This window comes from Sceloporus occidentalis, unplaced genomic scaffold (genome assembly GCF_023333645.1).
Source record: "Sceloporus occidentalis isolate IW3139 unplaced genomic scaffold, rSceOcc1.0.p SCAF_118, whole genome shotgun sequence".
NCBI classification, from domain to species: Eukaryota; Metazoa; Chordata; class Lepidosauria; order Squamata; family Phrynosomatidae; genus Sceloporus; species Sceloporus occidentalis.
The window spans coordinates 2,257,424-2,277,864 of record NW_028317098.1 but is presented as its reverse complement, the minus strand read 5'-3'; the positions used below and the strand labels follow the sequence as shown (position 1 = coordinate 2,277,864).

Below are 20,441 nucleotides of genomic sequence, written 5' to 3'. Positions count from 1 at the left end.
CACTGGCTCAAGCACAGAATGCCAGGCTGGACAGTCACTACTGGTTTTGGAACTATCTGGGGTCTCTAGGGAGATGATGTAAACATCCAGATGGAACCCAGAGCAAGCAATGGAACATTTTGGAAGCACCATTCTCTCTGGTTCTGGCCAGGCAAAGTTCCCATGTTCTGTTTTGGCCCTGCTCCTCCTTGAAGGGCAGGTGGAGGAGGGTCTATAATGTGTTTATTTGTGTATATATATAAATTATACACACACACACGTATACACACACACCACACATGGGGTCCTTTTTTTAAATGATGCTGTTTTTATTCTTAATGCTAGTAGTATTGAATTCATTTTTTAAAAAAACTTTTGTAATCAGTGTCTTAAGCACTCTCTTTTTAAACACATTGTCATCCTCTATGAATCCCATTGTGGGAGAAAGGTGGGATATAAATCCAATTGAGATGTAAAGCCTGAATTTTTGAAAGGTCACTCTGGGCCCGAACAGACAGGCCAAAATAAAGCTGCTTTAAGCCACTTTGGAGGTATGCTGTTGAAATGATGCCTGTGTCCTAAGAGCCCAGAAGCCACTCCAAAGCCATGCTTCAGTCCTAAGGACTGGAGCATGGCTTTGGCGCAGCTTCTGGCCTCTTAAGACACAGGCATGATTCAAACAGCATACCTCCCAAGTGACCCGAAGCAGCGTTATCTTCGAGAACATGGCCACATAGCTTGAAAAACCCACAAAAAACTATGGATGCCATCCATGAAAACTTTCCACTCCACAGCTTTATTTTGGCCTGTCTGTTCAGGCCCAGATCTGTCTATGGTTGTTGAGGCTCTGTGTTTCCTAAAGCAGGCTTGGGAGATTGATTGCCTATAACCCACGGCCACTTCTTCAGCTACTTGTGCCGATGTGATTTGCAGACCTTGGACATTTTTCCTCCTTGAATTACAGCACCCAGAATCCCACAAGTCTTGGCATCCTGAGACTTGTAGTTCAGGCTCTTCCCTATGTTCTCCCATGCTCCAGTTGCTGGTCTTAGCAAGTCCAGACAGTACCACTTTGGCAAACATGAGGTTTACAGAAGAAGGGAAACAGCCTCACACTGTTTAAAACTCCTCCACAACTTGGTGAGGACAGCTTGAGTTGGGCAGCTGTGGAGCGCTGGCCGACTGTTTGGGATGGAAAACGGATTGAAACCTGGGGATGAAGCTGAGCAACCTGGAGGAGGGCACAGCTAACTGACCAAAACGCAGAGCAGGAATGCTTCACGTCGCAATGTTTTGTTTGCAAGGTCCACATGGAGCTTACTCCCCAAGGAGAATTGTCCAGCTCTCGTGGTTATAGAAACATAATCTGAAGACGTTCAAGCAAGCAGAAATAGACAAATCAAGGCAAGACGTACCATGCATTTGGGAGAAGCTTGCTTTGTCAGTTGTGTGCTTTGCGTGCAAAAGTCCCCCAGCTGAATCTCTGGCATCTCCAGGTGAGTCTGGGAAGGAGATCGAAGGACCTGGAGAGCCATGTTTTGTCAGTGGAGAGACTGCTGACCTTAGGAGGTATGAGGCAGCTTTCCATATTCTTCATGCCTCTCATCATTTAGGTTTGAATGTACACTTGTCCCTCCATATTTGCTAGGGTTAGGGACACCTCTCTAGGAATCTCTAGGTCCTCAGTGCAGCTCTGTGGTCAACGTCCGACAGACACTGACCATAGAACTGCACTGGAGGAGCTACAAAGGCCTAGTAGAGTATTCTCTCTAGGAATCTCTGAGTCTTTCAGTGCAACATTTAAAGTTCACCATAGAGCTGCACTGGAAGACCTAGAGATTCCTAGAGAGGGCATATTAATCAAACCTGTGAATAAGCAAATCCTCAAATATCAAAGCCGCAAATATAGAGGGATGAGTGTGTATGCCAGTGTTTGTTCACCGACGTGGGCTTCCCACCAGAAGAGTCTGATGGGAAAATGGAAGTTGTATTGAGTTCATGGAGCTAGTATTTCTGTTTATACAGTATCTTGCTTACTTTTCAGAGCGCACAGGACAATATCTTAACCTCACAGTTGCTGCGTATAGCTGAATGTGGTAGAAAAGTAGCAGGAAAGAAAGTCATTTATGGAAGTTTTATATCAATGAAAAGAAACACTTTCCAAACAGTCTCCCACCAACAAAGAGGGTCACAATGAGCACCAACAAAGGTGCTACTGTATTATCCTGGTGTTATTGCGATTTGCTGCCTCATGTGATAAAGACCTTAGTCATGGGCACTGAAAGACTTCCTTCACAATATATGAAACTGCTTCTGCTGCAAAGGATTCTATTCTGTTTCAAGTTACAATGTGCAGTCATGTGATAATGCTGCTGAGAGTGGAATATAATGGAAAGTTCAATGAAGTAGGATTTGTTTCTTTATATTTGAATCCCCATATCATATATCTCAAGGGCTTAGGCTAGGTAGCTGATCAATATGAACCAATTACCTAATCGATGCATAGAAACAGATGGACTCTTTTTATACATATTGATTACAATCATTCACTTCTGCTTAAATCCAGCAAGTATAACAATAACACAACACAGATAAAAGTATTTTGTAAGGCATCTCAAAAATGTTGAGGTCTGGATCTTGATGAATCTCTTTCTATAGTAAAAATATAAGAAGAGCCCTGCTGGGCCAGACTAAAGGCCTGTTCATTCCAGCATCCTGTTTCCCAAAGTGGCCAGACGAATGCCTCTATGGAAGACCACAGGCAAGGACATAACAATAGTCCTCTCCAACTGTTATTCCTTAGTGATTAGCATTTGGAGGCAAATTACCTATGAATCAAGTGGTAGCATATAGCCATCATGACTAGTGGTAATTGATCCTTCTTGTGGCCTAATCCTTGTGAATGTATGCCTGCAACTGCATCACTTTAACACATGTAGGTTTCTTCCTCCTGTTTCTTCTGTATCTATAGTTTCTCTGCCCTGCCTTCTTTACATGTCACACCCACCGGCTCTACCTCCTCATCCAAGTTTTCTCTTTCTGTTTGGACCATTCCTTCAATGGTTCATGGGTCACTCCATTGGGGCGACATTCAGGTGGCATCACTAGGGGGTTGCAGGATGTGTGGACTATGCTATGTGACACTTGAGAGGGGGATGTCACCCAGTTCACTGGTAGGAATGGGCTCTTTTCCAGGTCTGGTGGCTCTGCTGACTAGATGGGAAAGCAATCCAGACGGCACCAGGGGACCCCCTCAGGGGTGGCACCACTGTTCCTCAAATACCTTCATTTTAGCAGAAATGGGCTGTGGCATTCCCGTTTAAAAATGCTGTAAGAGATGGGTGAGTGGGGTGAGGCTCACGAAGAGGCCCCATATATATATAATTTCAGTTTTTTAAATTTTAAAATTATTTATTTTTTAAAAAAACAATTCCTATTCTTTTAAATTTTTCTTTAAAATTTAAAATCTTCTTTATCAATTTTTTAAATCAAATTTTCACTTTAATCACAAGAAAATATGCATAGGTTTTGTGTATGGTGTTGCAATCTAAAGGTATAATTTTAATTTTGCTTGTTGCTTATACCACAATGGCCTCAGTCCCACTACAGTTCAAACCAGATCAAGATTCGGTACGATCTGGTTTCAATGAGCATGGTTCCCATTTAATCTGACTCGCTGAAGCGATTCAGAAAGGGGGGCCATATCTAGACCCATTTAACCCACGTCAAACTGATGCTGGTTTTTGCTGGGTCTTTTGGGCTGAACTGATTTCTTTTGAAATAAATCGATTCAGCCCAAGTGGGAACCATGCAGATTCGAATCCGCCCCAGCCTTCTCCGCCCCCGGCCTCCTTGCCTCCTTCCTGGCCTCTCTGGCACCAGCCTTCTTCTGGCACAAACATAGTGAAAACCACGCTCGCTGCTGAACTGATTCCTGGATTCAGTTCAGAAACCCAATTGAGTAAGTGGGAATTAGGCCAATGATTGCCATTAGATTCAGTGATACATGGGAATTAGGATTTCTGAGTAACATTAGTACAAAAAACATGACTAAGGTTTCTGGATGGTTGTTATGGCAAGAGGTCGATAGGATGGGGATGACACCATGAGTTACCGCACTGGGTGGCACCAACTGGAAAGGCTGAGGGGTGGCAGGAGCCACTCACTCCCACAGTGGCCACTGGTGGGACTGGGCTGTCTTCCGGGTCTGGTAGCATTGCTGGCTTGGTGGTAAAGAGAGTCACCTCCTTTTACTGGTGTGTAAGTAGCTCTGCCACACCTAGAAAAGGCTGTTGAAAGAGAAAAAGGGTACAGTATTTTAAAAACGATCAGTACTTAGTGTTGAATATACTAAGTACACCACTAGTGCTACATTCCTCCTATCTTGCTGTGTTTCATATTTGTTTCATGGACCTCCTTCCAGGTGACTCCTTCACCTCATAGCCCACACGCTACATTTTTGTCGGACACTGCCATTTCATAGTGCAGTTTGGAAAGCAAGATAGCCCTTGAGATGCAGATATGACACTCAAAGTCAATGACTTCAAGCAAGAAGGACTTTGAGTGAGACTTTTAATGAAGTGCTTCACAGAGCTGTCCTTGTCACTCACACTTTCACTCTCTCGCATACACACATGAGCACTGAGTTAAATCTGATGTTGCAATACCACAAATTCTCACACAGCGGGCAAGCAATCATTTGCCTTGTTTAATTGTATTTATCGAATGACACCAGCCGATCCTCCCTGCTGTTTAAAAACTGACTTATCACATTTTGTTCGGCACAGCAGCATCTACAATTTTACAAATGGATGGCCCACCGCTCATTAGCATTTTTGGAAGCATTAGCGCTGGCACAAACATAGCCAAAGTCTCTTATTATCCTCCCGTTACACTTGTAATAACATTCAGGTTGAAATTGGCTTCCACCTTGTCATTCAGCTTTTATTTCACTCCTTAGTTTCAGGGAAACAACCATGAAGAAGCAAATAAAAATAGAAAGTCAGATGGCAGCATAAAGAGCACACAGACACAGACAGGCAAAATAGCTGTGATGGGGGGAAAGTACCCTTTGGATCAATGACTTTCTGGAAGTCTTTGTAAACATACTGTTACAGTGAGATGCTGGTGCAAGTCACAGCTCTTTCTTCCCTTCCCCTTCTCCATCCAACCATGGGAACTGCCTGAAAAGTTTGGTTTTCCAGAGACGTTGCCCAGCTCTCCAGAGGAGTTTTTTCTAGGTGCTTGGGGGTTGGCACTTGCAAAGGGAAATCCCTTCTTTATACACATTTCCACTGTTGCATGAATAGGTGGCCCTCTACAGACTAGCCAAATGCACCAGTGTCAGGTCAGAGTGGGGATGTGGCCACCGGCCAGCCCCACACCGGCATCATGCTGGCATCACGCTGCCCGACCAACCACACATCAGGCAGCATCACACTGTGTCTTTGGCACAGTGTGTAGACATGCTGCGCTAAAGAGCCACAGAAAACCCACAGTGGTGGTGGCTAGTGCGCCATTTACGCAGTGCTCCTGCTTTGTTATGTTTGTCATAATCACAGCTATTACAGACTTCTAAAAACCAAAGGCTAACCCAGATTGAAACAAGCTTCTCTATCCTTTCACTTGTCAGTTTATTTCTTTATTTAGTCTGTTTCCAAACATTGCCCCTTAAAGGAAGAAATAAATCTTGGTCTTGCACTGGAGAGTTCAGTTTGTAACCTGGAACTTGCTTGTCCTCCTCACTCAGTACAGAGAAATTAGAATCATCTGATACTGTACCTAGTTGTTAGAAATGATTTGAAGACTATACGAACACCTTGTCTTAAAGACTGTATTCATTTTGCTAAAATAAAACATTGCATAATTGATTTTCTTCCTTTTTTCATGGTTGGGGGGGGCAAAAAAGGCTTCAGGGACAAAAAAAAACCCCAGGAGAAAACGTGTTTTTTTTCCTGAATTTTCCTGTTTTCCCCACCTTTTGCACTTGAGAGGGAGGTCCCGGCTCTTATGGCAAGTTGGCATGGGGCCAGATGGAATCTGAATGGATGTTGGCAGCCATCCTCATCCAAGGGTAATGTAGGTCCTCTTAAAGAAATGTGGGAATGAGGATTTCAGGGAGCACCCAGCTCTAAGAAACACACCCCACCTCCTTTGTTTCTCTTAAAAGTTTGCTCTCAGACTTGAGACTTGATTTAAGACTTAACTTCAAAGTATCTAGCAAGGGCTTGAGATTTGATTTGAGGCTCCAAGGTAGAGGCCTGAGACCTGACTTCTCATTCTTAGTAGTATTATTATTATGCTTTTGGTGCTGGCCATGTGCCGTAATAAACTCATTCATTCATTATTATGCCTTATTTATATAGCGCTGTAGGTTTGCACAGCGCTGTACATACAAACAATAAAATAGATACGAGTCAACTTGCCCAAGGCGTACAATCTAAGAAATAGTAGCATAATACATATATATAATACAAAACAATACAGGAAAGGGCTCAATAAAACAGTCCAGTACAGTAGTAAAAGAACTGAATACATCATTGCTATTTAGCTTAGTAGAGATGCAAAGACTTTTTGTAACAATGGAATGTAACTTGAATTATTTCTTTGCTAGTAAATTATTCTTTTGGGGAAAAGTATGTTTCTGAAAAGCCAAATTTATGAAGAAGATATGTGATATTTTGATACCGGGAATTTTCTTTTGAGGAGCTAAGAGCCAGTTCTGCTAGGCCATTTTCTGGCATTCCTTTCAGTCTTACCCAGAAATGAAAGATAGACAGATCTTCATGAACCAGGGCTTGATCCCATTTTCAGCCACAAGTACAGGCAGGGCATATCTTGGAGTTCCCAATAACAACATGAAAGCCCCAAATCTCAGACCTGTACAACACCTGTTCTACCTTATCTTGCCCAATACACCAATTGTGCTTCTTAGTTCCACTTCTGAAGACTACAGCTTTGGCCTTGTCATAATTGATTGACAATTTGTTGGCTGAACAATAGACATTCAGATTAATCAGAAGTGTCCTACATCTAATTTGAGTATAAGAGATAAGGACCATGCCATCTGCATAGAGAATCAGAGGGGATTTTCCTTCCACCAATTGACGGGGGGAAGAATTTATCATTGTTCATGGAATTTACAGTATAGCTAATGAAAAAGTTAAAAAGAAAGGCTGCCATTATACAATCCTGTTTTATTCCATTGCCTGTTGGAATAGATTCTGTAAGAAACCCAGTGAAAATAATCTCACCTAAAGGAAAAGATCAGTATAGAGTGTTCTGGCAAAGAACAAAAAGTGATGATTGATATTGGTAATAAATCACTTGAGCCACCAAAGCTCATGATCGATAGCGTCAAAAGCAGCTTTCAGATCAACAAATCCTGCATAAAGATGGCCTTTCTAGTGACATGAGTATTTATATACTAAATGCTTTAGCACTAAGCAGTTATCCAAAGTGGAAAATCCACTCCTGAATCCTCCTGTTCTTTGTGAAAGATGCTATTCTCTGTGTCCTAGTAATCTAACTTTTCTACAAGGCACCTTTTCCACTATGTAAATCAGACTAATTGGCCTGTAATTTGACGGGGAAGATCTATCACCCTTTTATATATAGGAATAATAAAAACAATATTGATTTCTTACCTGACTCGCCTGATGAAGCGAGGTGGGGGAAAACAGTTAGCAAACAAGCAAAATCAGTTTTAAAATACATCAATTTAAAAGTACAAATCAGATGTATACATATGAAAACAATCCTCAGTTAAAATTCACAATTTAAAAATCATCTGAATAAGCCTGTTGGGAGAGACTGGTCTTTCATGCTCTTTTAAATTCAGAGAGCATGTTCAGCTGTTGAATCTCTTCTGGCAGGGCATTCCACAGTCTAGGGGTGGCTTAAGAAAAACTCCTCTGGCTGGCAGTTGCCAACCTAGTCCTGGCTGACTGGAGTAAACATCCACGAGAGAACCTGAGGGTACGGGGCGGACTATATGGGAGGAGGCAATCCTGTAGGTAACCTGGACCCAAACCATGTAGAGCTTTAAAGGTAATAATCAACACTTTTTACAGTCAGCCCTCAGTATCTGTGGACTTGCCATCCAAGGATCCAAGCATCCACAGATAGCAACCCTGCATTGTTCCCAACGGTGGTGCATGCACATGGCTGCGTCGCCATTAGGAACAGCCCCCATTTTCCTGTGGCAGCACGTACATGTAGCCCCAGCACCATTAAGTCCTGTTGTCCCCAGTGGCAGTGCGGCTGCATGCACATGCCACCACAAGACAATGGGGTCTGTCTCTAATGGAGGCATGGTTGTGTGCACGCACCATTGGAGACAACGTGGGCTTGAGCATCCATGGATTTTGGTATCCACCTGGGAGCGTCTGGAACAGATCCCCCATGAATACCGAGGGTTGATTATAACTTGCCCAGAAACTTAATTGGCAGCCAGTGGAGTGATTTTACTATTGGTGCAATATGATCCTTCCTGGATGTCCCTGTAATCAATCTGGCTGCCATATTTTGAATTAACTGAATTTTATGAACCTAGTACAGAGGTAGTGCAATGTGCAATGCAATGCAAACGTCCAGCCTTAAGGTTACCAGCACATGCACTACCATTTTTAGGTCCTCCGATTCTAGGAAGGGATGCACATGATGTATCAGCCAAAGCTGATAGTAGGCAATCCTGGCCGTTGCAGCTATCTGAGCTGTCATTTGGAGTGACAGATCCAGAAGCACTCTCAAGCTGCAAACATAGTCTTTCATGGGGAGTGTAACCCCATCCAGAACTGGGGTTACACTCCCTCCAAACCCAAGTTATGACCCTGGCCAGTAAGCATCTCTGTCTTGTCTGGATTCAGTTTCAATTTGTTTTCCCCCACCCAGCCTATTGCCTGATCCAGACATTCATTCAGAGGAGGCACTATCCTTAGCTGAGGCCATGTTTGAAGGCATATGTTTGAAGGAGAAATACATTTGGGTATCATCAGCATACTGATAGCACCCCTCCCCATGCCTCCAGATGATCCTCTCCCAGCGGTTTCATGTAGATGTTGAATAGCATTGGGGATAGGATGGCACTTTGTGGTATGGTATATAACAGCTCCTTTTTTGAGATGCGGCTATCCCCAATCACAACCATCTGGAACCTGCTCAGGACCAGAACCACTGAAACACATTGCCTCCAATTCCCAAATCCCCCACGTGGTCCAGAAGGATGCCAAGGTTGATGGTATCTGATGCCACTGATAGGTCCAAAAGCACCAATAGGGACACACTCCTCAGACAAAGATTATCCACTGAAGTTGGTTTGAAATGGGTCTAGATAGTTTGCATCATCCAAGACTACCTGGAGTTGGAAGGCAACTTCCCTCTCAATCACCTTGCCCAGAAAAGGGAAATTTGATACTGGTCTACAGTTGTTTAAGTCCAGCGGGGCCAGGGAGGGCTGTTTTAAAAGTGGTCATACCACCGCTTCTTTTAAACATGATGGAAAACTTCCCTCCCTGAGAGATGCATTAATAATATCTTGTAATTGAAATCTCCTCCCTGGTCAACCAGTCAATTATACCTTGATTCCAGCCCACTGGGATGTTTCCTGTCAAGTTGATTTAGTCGAAAACTTGGCATAGTAAAACTACTCAGCAACTTAAATTTTCCCTAAGAACTTTTGCACAAATTCCATCTTATCCTGAAGCTTCGCCCCGAGTAAAGATGATGCAGTCTGCCCTCCGCATGCTTGCCCTCGCCGTTTGTGGGTTCCAGCTATGGCGAGAGGTGAGGGACAAAATGGCAGCGTGCTGCCATTCCATTAAATGGGATTCCAGCATATGCAAAATTTGCCTTTCATGGCAAATGGCAAGAGTGGATTGTACTATGTTTGCTATTTTGGCTTCAGAAGTTGGTGACCATGGATCCAAGTGCATTAACTCAAGGAGGAGTTGGAATTATGATCATTAAAGATATAATAATAATGGTTAAACCACATATGTTGTGGTACAGTTGGATCCAGATCAATTCTGCTGGGTTTCATTCCAAAAATGACAATATGTCAGAATTTCTTGTGATCTTTAAGCTCCATTACCTGGGTTAAATCTGACCTAATTAGATTTTGAAAAACTTTTTTTTCCTTTTCGGGGGTATTTTGTATTACTTTTTAGAATGGGGTGGGTAAAATTTATTTTTAGTTTTCTTACCTACTGGTGGATGAATTTCTTTTTAAGGTGATACTCCTTTTCACTGGTCCTTCAGGGGCACAAATTTCTTGCCTACTGGGATCACGATATTAGATCTAATTGAGTATTTATTTAAGACCTGGAGATGTCCAAGATCTGGGATGATTCATGGTTTAAACACAAAATCTGATCCTACCCCCCCCCCCCATGTTTATAGGGATTAGAGGCAAGTGAGATGATACCATTTCCACTGCACTTAGACAGGGACACATAAACAGATGCAGTCCATGAGTGAGGTATGGGGGGCAAAACTTGATGTCCACCATCCACATTGTTGCTCACCTCTACACAGATTTTAAAAACTCTGAGGCCTGATGCCTAGGAAAGTCCTTCCTTGGGTGCCATCCTCCCCCCAATGGTCCCAATAAGAAGAGGAGGGGCAGAATGTTATTACCCTTTCCTGTAGATTCAGGCAAAGGCAAACTGCTGCAGCCTCGCCTATCTCATGTATTCCTCCTCACTAATAACATTTACCATCTGGACTGCTATTTGAGGTTGCTCAGCCATGTGTTCCAGTTTTCAGCTGTGGGTGCTGCAATTAATCAATCGTATATTATGGTCATAGACCAGCATATATGGGGTGCAGTAAGACAGATTGGGGAAAAAAGCCCTTATGAAAATGGTTGGTGCTTTTCCACCTGGTCCAATTTCTGCTTATTGTTTATTATTAATTTACTACAGTGGCTGGTGACAAGTTAACTGTACAAAATAGGTGCCAATATTGGCCTTATCCTTTAATATTCTTTCCAATTGCAGAAATTTAGAGAGACAAAGAAGGCAATGTCTGGACACTGAACAAGCATGTCAGTCCTCAAAGCAGACACCTTTCTGTTTTTAAGTGTCACCCCTCCCAAGTGAAGACTGACCATTCCATCATTTTGTTCACCAAGACCTATCATTCTTTGACCCTGAAAGAAAAAATAAAATATTACAGCTAAAGTATAACTCAGTAAGCGAGGGCTATGTAGTCAAAATCAATTTGTTTAAAAAGCTACAGTGTGTGGGTGAATAAATAGTGCTGCAACAAGCAAAGGCAGTACTAGTCCTGGGGTAAAATCAATGGCCCAAAGTCCAAAGGGCTCAGAAAGCAAGCCGGGTGTGTGTGCCAAAGCCTCAGTTTGTTCCAGAATTCAACAGAACCAAGCTATCCCCTGCATCCCCATGGTGTGCTACAATATGTTCTAAAGCTATTTTTCCTCTGTAATAATAGGCAGACTTCTGAGCATTTTTTAAAATAAAATAAATAATCGGTCAACAGAGATCTCATTAACTGGCAGTTATACGACCAGACTGGAAATTGCACAATCAAGGAAGCAGTCCCATATGCCTACTAGCAACGTTTTGGCACTGAAAACAGTTATACAAATCTGGTGTAAACCATTATGAATGCAGCAATAATTGTGTACATAAAATGCAGAAGAGACATGACCTTCCATTTCCATAGTGAGGGCCTTGGTGACAAACATACTGCCTACAGAGTGTGCTCTGGGCTAGGTATGCCCAAAATGTCGATTGAGAGAGGCGTTAATTCTTCTAAAAGCAGTTTAACAGCCACAAACCAGATGACATTATGATGATCCTGAAAAGACATGGTATAGAATACATTTTGCTGGCTCAGGCAAAGATCAAGACAACCACACCTCCCCACATCCACCCCACTGCCTCACAACTGGCAAGTGAAACTGATTTGGACACTGGTGACAGCAGTCTTCTCCAAGTCCATTGTACCTGAAGGGCAATTGGGTAGCTGAGATGGCACAGAACAACTTTATCCATTCATTTGACAGATGAAAACTGGGACACATGCAGCCATGCAACATCAGAGTGTGGTCAAGATGAAAAAGTTGTTAATGAGGAAGGACACACAAGTAGGAAAGGCTGAAGCAATTTTGGTTTTGCCTGAGTCTACTGGGAAGGACATGATCCTAACCCTCTTCTCCTTTCTCCACTGTTGACTTGAGTACAAACTGGCTTTGCACTTTGAACTCAGTTTGTAGGAAATGAAATACCATATATACTCAACCTTAAGTCGACCTCATGCTGTTGTGGGATCCTCCATCCATCTCAATGTATAAGTCAAGAGCAGGTTTTGCGGGCAAAATTATGGATTTGAATATGACCCATGGATAAGCCAAGGGTAAAACTTAGGGGTTTGTAACAAAGGATCTAAAGATGAAGCAAAGGGAAACGATGCCAAAGAACTTATAAAATTCCAGCAGGAAGAGCAATTTTTGCTCACCCAAAAGGTTGGATGGATGATAGAACGAAGGGGGTCAGTGCTTCCAGGACAGATTACACTCTTGTCTTTCCTTTTTCAATGGTTCCTTTTTAAATAAGTGTTAAAGTACAGTACTTACATTGATCCACGGGTAAGTCGACCCAGGGTTTTTGGGTCAATTTTTTGACTAACATTTCTGGACTTATACATGAGTATATACAGTAAGTGGAGAACAAAAGTGGAACTGGACGAAGGAATGAGAAACTGGAGCATTTTAGCAGCACCTGAAAAAAATGGGATAATAGAATCAGGACTGTCTCAGACAAATCAGGATGGCTGGAGAATATGCCATTGTGTGGGGCCTGACATTGATTGTATGCAGCAGATATTTCATTCTACCTAAGAGTGTAGTGACCTCTCCTGGATGTGGTTTTCTGAGGAAAGGCAAGAGGCTCAGCAAAACTGCAATTCCTACCTGCATTGTGAGGGAAACATAAGCAGCTAGACAAACCTCATACTATATGGTTTTCAACTTATGTGGGGGACAGATACCATTCAGTCACCCAACAAAAGATTTTAACCAGAATATAAGGAAATGAATGCCCTGTTGGCTCAAGAAACAGATCCATCTGGACTGAGAAAGCTACTTTGTTTGATTTTTTCCTCAGTAATTTTTGTCACATTTTTTTCTTGTCAATATGGTTGCCTCCTTGAGGAATTTTTGGATAAGTATAGAACAGTAGGAATCACCTGGGGCCTGTGAGTTGTCCATTTTAGTTAGGAATCAATCTGTGGAGAGGTTTGCAGCTGAAGGTCCACAATAGAGTATTTCCCCCCATTAAAGTATTCTAGACAGTGTGCAGATCAGAGCTTTGTATACCCACATTTGTTATGCGGTGAATTCTTGACCAGAGAACAAATTTGGATAGATTAACTGTATTAAACACACACACACCATTACTGTGTGACATTTAGATACTTGTAATGAGGAAGAGCATAATTAATGCTCTCATGTACAGCAGATATTTACTCCATACAACTTGGGGTAAAAATTCACATGTGGAATATGTTATTATAATTTAGCTCATGTGAGGCTTTCCAAATAAACCAGGATCTCAGACAAATTAAAACTAGGGGACTGGCCTTGTTTTATAAACGGAGACTGTCTGGAGGTGATAGCAGAGCAGGATTCTACAAATACCTCATAAATTTGGAACACAGGTCTCCCTCGAAAGTCATGGTATTAAAGATAAGTAGATGATCAATAAAGATCAGGCTATTGCCTCTAAGTTCAAATCCAATTCTGGTTTCGCTTGTTGGTGATTATTATTTTTTCTTGGCTGTTTTGGCTTAGTTTGAACTGCCTGATTTGTGCAGATTGCAAAACCTTAGCAGCATGTATTATTTCAGAGTCTGTGCAATTGAGGTCGTGACTTCTCCCTGAATTGTAGTGATGTATATTGACAGATGATGGCCTAAATCTCAAAATCTCTCCATTTTAGCTATCATAACTTGCTAATCTGATAGAGCTTAATTGTTGCAAGACATTGCTTAATTGTTTTAATGGTCTGCTGGAAAGAAGATGATGGTTTGAGGGAGAAATGATGTAGCACTTAGGGCTACAAGGTCTCTTCAATTAAGCAAGGCAGTTAATCAACAGACTCCCAAGCTTGGTGCTGCAAGGAAAACTGATAGTGTGTTCCAAGGGATGCATTTATTTGAAAAACCACATCTCCTGTGCATCCAAAATATCCAGCATAGAGGTAGGGTCATCCCTAACCCAGAGGTGGATAGCAGCTTCCCTGTTAATGTGATAGTAAATCCTCTAAAGGAGCTCCAAGGTGCTGATCCTGTTTGAATGAATAGGCTCCATCAGTTTTCCCATCAGTATGGACATGGCCAGATTCAGTGGGAACACAGGAAAAGGCCTCCTTGGTGGTTGCTCCAGATCAGGGGTAGGCAACCCTTTTGAGCCGGGGGCCGGGTAGCTGTCCCTCAGACAACTGGGGGGCCGAAGCCAAAAATAAATAATTAAATAATTTTTAAAAAATTAAATAAATAAATAAACCGGGACAAATGTAGGACAAAATTTTCAAATGGAGGGCACTTTTTAAATAAAAAATGGAGGACACGTGAAAAAAGTTGCTGATTTTTTAAAAAATGTTAAGATAAATGCATGTTTCTGAGGCTTCTATAGACAATTGCCCCCCAAAGGCCCCGGCGGCAATCGGTGGCAGGACTGGGCTGGGGCCAGTCCCAAGGCCTCGCTGGGCCGCATCCGGCCCGCGGGCCGCAGGTTGCCTACCCCTGCTCCAGATTCTTGAACTTCCCCTTCCTATTGAAGCTAGGATGACTCTTTCTTCCCTGTCATTTTGGTACAGATGAAAATTTCTTTCTATTCCAGCAAACTTTGGGGAATTGACTGTCTGAGGAGGAAGTGGATTGTAGTTCAACACATTTGGAGATCTCTGTACTGGGGAAGATGTTATATTTTTAGTGACTTAAGTACTGTTGTTTTTTAATAGTCAGATTGTAGGAGGTTTAATTCAAAATCCTATTTTGTTTTTCCAACTCTAGAGGATCGGGGTTTGAATCCAAGGTGACCTTGGGCCAGTCAAACTCTCTTAACCTCAGAGGAAGGCAAATATCTGGCCGCAAGTTGGTTTACTCAGAATATGCCTCTGGACCTTGTCATACTTTTGAGTAGACTTTTTAGGATTGGATGGAGTACAGCTCTGGAGACCAGGGTTCAAAACCTCACCATGGGTATTTTTCCCATGCAAGTGTGCCAAACTAGAATTGACCTTCAAAAGGTTGTTGGACTACAACTCCCAGCATGCTTTGTCTTTGTCTATGATGGCTGGGGCTGCTGGAACTTGCAATCCATGAGTGTTGTGCAACACTGTTTTGTGTAGTGCTGTGTCTTTTTTTGCCCTGTGCTTTTGTAAAGTGGGTAGGGGAGGATGAATAGTTGCTGGCCAAGCCAAGGGAGTTAGTGAAGTAAGGGTTGTGTGGGAAAGAGCGTACTAGTCTGTTCTCTCTCCTGGAAGAAGGAAGAGGAGAAGAGAGGTATTTCTGAATCCATCTTGAGTTTTTCATTGTTCTCTAAATCGTATTAAACTAGGAAGAACTCTTTAGCAGCTCTAAGCATAAAAACTCAGAACCAGGGACAGTTTTTCAAACCTCTCATCTGTTCCACCTAGGTGCCAAAATTAAAACCAGACACATTTTTCTCAGTTGTCATCCATGTTGAAGACATGGCAGAAGTGCAAAAGCAAACAGGAACCAAATTAATCTGAAACCTCAACCCCCTCTAAGAGCCCTCTTTTTCTTGGATGAGAACTTAAAAGATTTAGAGAAGTTCTCAGTCTTGTTGGACTACAACTGGAGACCAGGGTTCGATTCCCTGCTCAGCCATGAAACCCACTGGGTGACCTTGGGCAAGTTACACTCTCTCAGCCTCAGAGGAAGGCAATGGCAAACCTCTGAACAAATTTTGTCCCCCAAAAAACTATGATAGGCTTGCCTTAGGTTAGTCATAGGTTAGAAATGACTTGAAGGCACACAACAACAAAACAACAAGAGAAAGCAACCCTGCTTTGAACATGCCCACTAGGATAGTTTTCTCTTGTTGTCTGGCATGGAGAACTGTAGAAGTAATAGATATTGACATCCTCCTGTTAATTAGTCATCATGAATGACTCTGTAATCAGGGCTTTCTCCCATTGGAAATAGTTGCTACCATTTAACACATCTTTGGCAAAAGCATAAGGTGGGCATATAATTTCTGCACTGCAGATAAATGCTTTTGACATAATTATGCAAATTTGTTATTGTGCTTTAAGCCCTCCCTTCCTTGGACTTCTGTTTTGAGGGAACAAAAAGCAGGAACAATCATGGCCAAAGTCAAAGGTCTAGTTGAATGGGTTTTCTTGGTCCTACACAGCAAAAATATTAAGGTATCTGGAGCCAGTCTAATGGTCTTTTGTATGTATTGTTTTTTAAGAAGCTGTATTTAATGAGGGAATTAATTGTAAGCTTGTGTGAGACAAAGATAATCTTGTTTAACCTTCCTCATTTGCACACAGTGTGGCCCAATGCAATCACAAAAACTGTTGGAATTTATTGCATCATAGATTTGCCCATCCAAATGTAGAATATATCAAGGGATTGGCCAAACAAGAGCTTGCAAGAGACTTGATCTTCAAAGCATGTCCTAACAATGAAAGATGATTTTAACTATCCACCTGGCCTACAAACTAGCTGAGAAGAAACATCCAGCCTGTATGTAAGCACACTTTACCAGGACTATGGCCACTTCCTCTGCTTTCCTGGATGGTATACCCTCTGTAAGGCAGCTGTATGGTCAATTTGTCATATTTATTTCATATTACACGTTGGACACCCAATCCAGCACTGATGCCTCCTTTCGCGGAGTAGTACTGTTTTCCTGTTTAAAAGAAAGAGTCTATAAAGGAGTCCTCTGATGTCTGTGGCATGACACTCCCTCCTCCTGGGTCAATAACCTGCTAGTTTCCCATTTGTATGAATCACAAAGACCATGAGGAAGAAGGACAGGCTGCATACCTGTAACTGTAGTTCTTCAAGTGGTCACTTGTGAATTCATTTTGAGTGCAAGGATAGTTACTATTGATGCAGGTGAGGTTACAGCCAAAAAGGCTTACACAACAGCTCTACAGGTTTCCGAATGGTGCGCTGCGCAGGCACAAATAACTCATTTTTGTGGTTTCTCAAAAGGCCACTTGAAGAACCAAAGTTACAGGAATGCAACCTGTCCATTCCTATTTCTTTAACCCTCTCATGTACTCATCTCCTAAGTAAGCAAAAGAAACCCATTCCTCCAAGATGGCAAGATTCCAGTTTCTTCCTCCCCTACACAGCCCCCTTCTAAGTAGCCAAAGGGAACTCATTTCTCCAAACAAGAGCAAGATTTGAGTTTCTTTCTCCCCACTCATGTTCCCTCTTATATGCAGCCAAAGGAAACCCCTGTGCCTTTCAGCAGTGCCAAAACTGCTTTCTTTCTCTCCCCATCCCACAACCTAGGCAGATAAAAGAAAAAGTCCAGTCAGTTTTTCTTACTGTTTAAAACTCCACAATAAAACTCCAAAAAGCCTCACTCTCTCACCTCATATTCCTTATCCTCCCACCTTACTCAACTGCACAAGCATGCTAGGACAGCTATACATTGTGGACAAGTCTTTATTTATTTTTGGAGAAACACTGTTTTGTGTTGTGCTGTGTCTTTTTTTGCCCTGTGCTTTTGTAAAGTGGGTAGGGGAGGATGAATAGTTGCTGGCCATTTGAAACATCATAAATTGGAGCAATGTACATTATGTCTCACCTGTACCAAGAGAAGGCTTTCAATGAAATTTATCTCAGGAAAATAACAAGTATAATTATATAAAACATGATTTTTAGGGAACTATGCATACTGCTTTGAAAATAAATGACTACTCCTTGTTTTAATGGGACACTTTGAATGGGACATGAGTTTTTAAAAAATGGCTCATTTTGAAACTGTATGTACTGTGTTATTTTTCAAATGTCATTTGCTGGGGAAATTGTGCTAATTTTCTTTTGCAAAGGTTGTCATGTCATGTAAATTTAATGAGTTTGACTTTGACCTCACCCTAACCATTGTGTAACGTGAGGAATATTTGCTATCGGCAGCAATTATAGAGAGAGCACCTTTTTTTTTTAGTAAAGAATATTAAAGTTGTACAAAAGAGAGCCTCTGGTGTCTTTCAATCTATGAAAGACAGTTTGTTTTGACTTTAACTGCATAAAATATAAAGGTGGGACTCAATTCAAACATGCTAAGAGGGGACCCATTAAAATCAATGTGACCTAAGTATGTTGTGACAAAATTAAATCTATAGTATATACTCTTGTATAAGTCCAGAAATTTTAGTCAAAAATTGACCTTAAAAACCTGGGTCAACTTATCTATGGATCAAGCCAAATACTATACTTTGACTCTAAAAAAAGGAACCATCCCCTTCTCTGAGTAGAGCGGTGAAAGGCAAAAGCTTAGTCTGTCCTGGGATCACCCTTAATAAAGCACCAACCCCTCTACTCTCTTTGACGTGGTGCTGCTTCTGACTTTTCTGAATACCTGAACAGAAAAGTGGTGGTAGTAGTATCTTTTTGGCGTTTCCCCTCAAAGGAATGCCAAGAGGCATCAGACTTTGAAGGGATCTTAATAAGACATTTATTTATGTTGTCAGCTTTTCTGGATTAAAATCAGGCAAAGTTAACACATTAAATTTAAAGGAGATAATCACTGCTAACATAGAGCCCATACAGACAGGCCAAAATAAAGCTGCTTCAGGTCACTTTGAGGTCTGATGTTTAAATGATGCATGCATCCTAAGAGTCCAGAAGCTACGCCAAAGTCACACTCCATTCCTTAGGATTTCAGTGGGTCTGCTCTAAATAGAACTGAGTCTGGAACCAACTCAGTATTTCTGATTGTTTGCTTGCTTGTTGTTGGCCACACCACCTGTGAAGGTGACTGTGTAACAAAGACAAGCCCTTCACAGTGGATCTCCAACGGAATGGCTGAACCACCATCATCCCTCTCAATCTGAGCTAGAAGGGGTTCACCTTTTCCCATGTGTGCTTCCAAAGCCAGTGTTAATTCAGCTGAGCCATAGCTCAGTGGTAGATCACATACCTTTGCATACAAGAGATCTTAGGTTTACTCCCCAGTATCTGCACATAGGGCTGGGAATGCATTTATGCCTGAAACACCCAGACCCCCTATCATTCAACAGTCGTGAGCTAGATCCAAGTAAGCAACTGCAGAGAGCTTGGGGAGGTCCTCCAGAGGCCCCATGGAATCCCCCCCCCCCATAACTGAATGTGGCCCAACATCCATTTCTAGTTTTGAAAAATATTGGGTTTATATTAAGCTCTACAAGGCCAACTTCTGTAAAGGTTGATATTGCTGCAACTGAAGTCTTGCATGAAAGACAGTTCACCCTCTCTTTTGGGAAGCAAAAAAGAACAAGCCAGTGAGTCTGCAGAGGTTACAGATTTATTTAATCAATGGGACTTGAGTATCCATGGATTTTGGTATCCACAGGTGTCCTGGAAGCAAATCCCAGTGGATGCCAAGGCTCTAGGATTTGTGGGGAAAGTCCACTATGAAAGACCTCCTAGATATTCATTGGTTGGTTGAATTTATATCCCACCTTTCTTCCAAAAACAGGATTCAAGGAAGCAAGATAGTTTTTCCTATGCAGAATGAATTACAACCCCCAGAAACCCCTAGCCAGCCTGGCCACTGGCCATGTTGTCTGAGGATTCTGGAAACTGACATTCAGCTCTGGTCATATGTTAAAGCACTCTCAGTTGCTTTAGGCCACTACTGGTCCAAATAGCAGACCAGCGGGTTGGCAAGGTCATTACAGATAGTACAAAATTATCCACAGCTCTTTAAAAAAGAAATTTAATACTCGCAGGAAAGGAGCAGGGATTAGTTGTCTTTCTTTATTTTGCATTGCTGGTGATGTTTCCTGCATATCTGTTCTAGAATTTCAGAAGCTAATATCTGCATCAAGAAAAATCCTAACACTGAAGTGAACTGAGACTTTCCCATCTTGGATTTGCATAATGTATGGTCCTTTAAAGGTATAATTTTTCAAATGCTTCTGAATTTGTTGTGAAAAGAAAAGAGCATGAAATAGAAGAGCAGTGGGAGTTGTTTCCTTCAAATCAAAACAGCTCAGTCTATTACGACTTTGAAGAAATGAGCATACAGTATTATGAGGGAACCAGGATTATATGCCCTCTGGTGCCAAGTGCTAGTGTGATCATTCAAGGTGATACATCACCATTTGCCCTTCTATTAATAATCAAATGCATTTTTCAAGAGACCCTGAAGCTATCCTACCGTGATGCTATTTGGACAAGGTCTAGGCAAAAGTAGTTTGAATTTCTAAATGATGTTAAATTAGACTTTAAATGAACATTCCTCT

The 20,441-nt window shown here is 41.9% G+C and overlaps 1 protein-coding gene across 1 annotated transcript in view; it reads right to left on the bottom strand.

Annotated features, from left to right (window-relative positions):
- Positions 1-11,584: 11,584 nt before the first annotated feature.
- The window catches only part of LOC149282357 (ribonucleoside-diphosphate reductase subunit M2), a 32,273-nt gene continuing 23,416 nt past the window's right edge, over positions 11,585-20,441 (bottom strand). Inside the window, exon 11 of the transcript XR_016277966.1 lies at positions 11,585-11,799. The gene's annotated coding sequence lies outside the window, so the exon portion shown is untranslated. The remainder of the gene's footprint in view (positions 11,800-20,441) is intronic.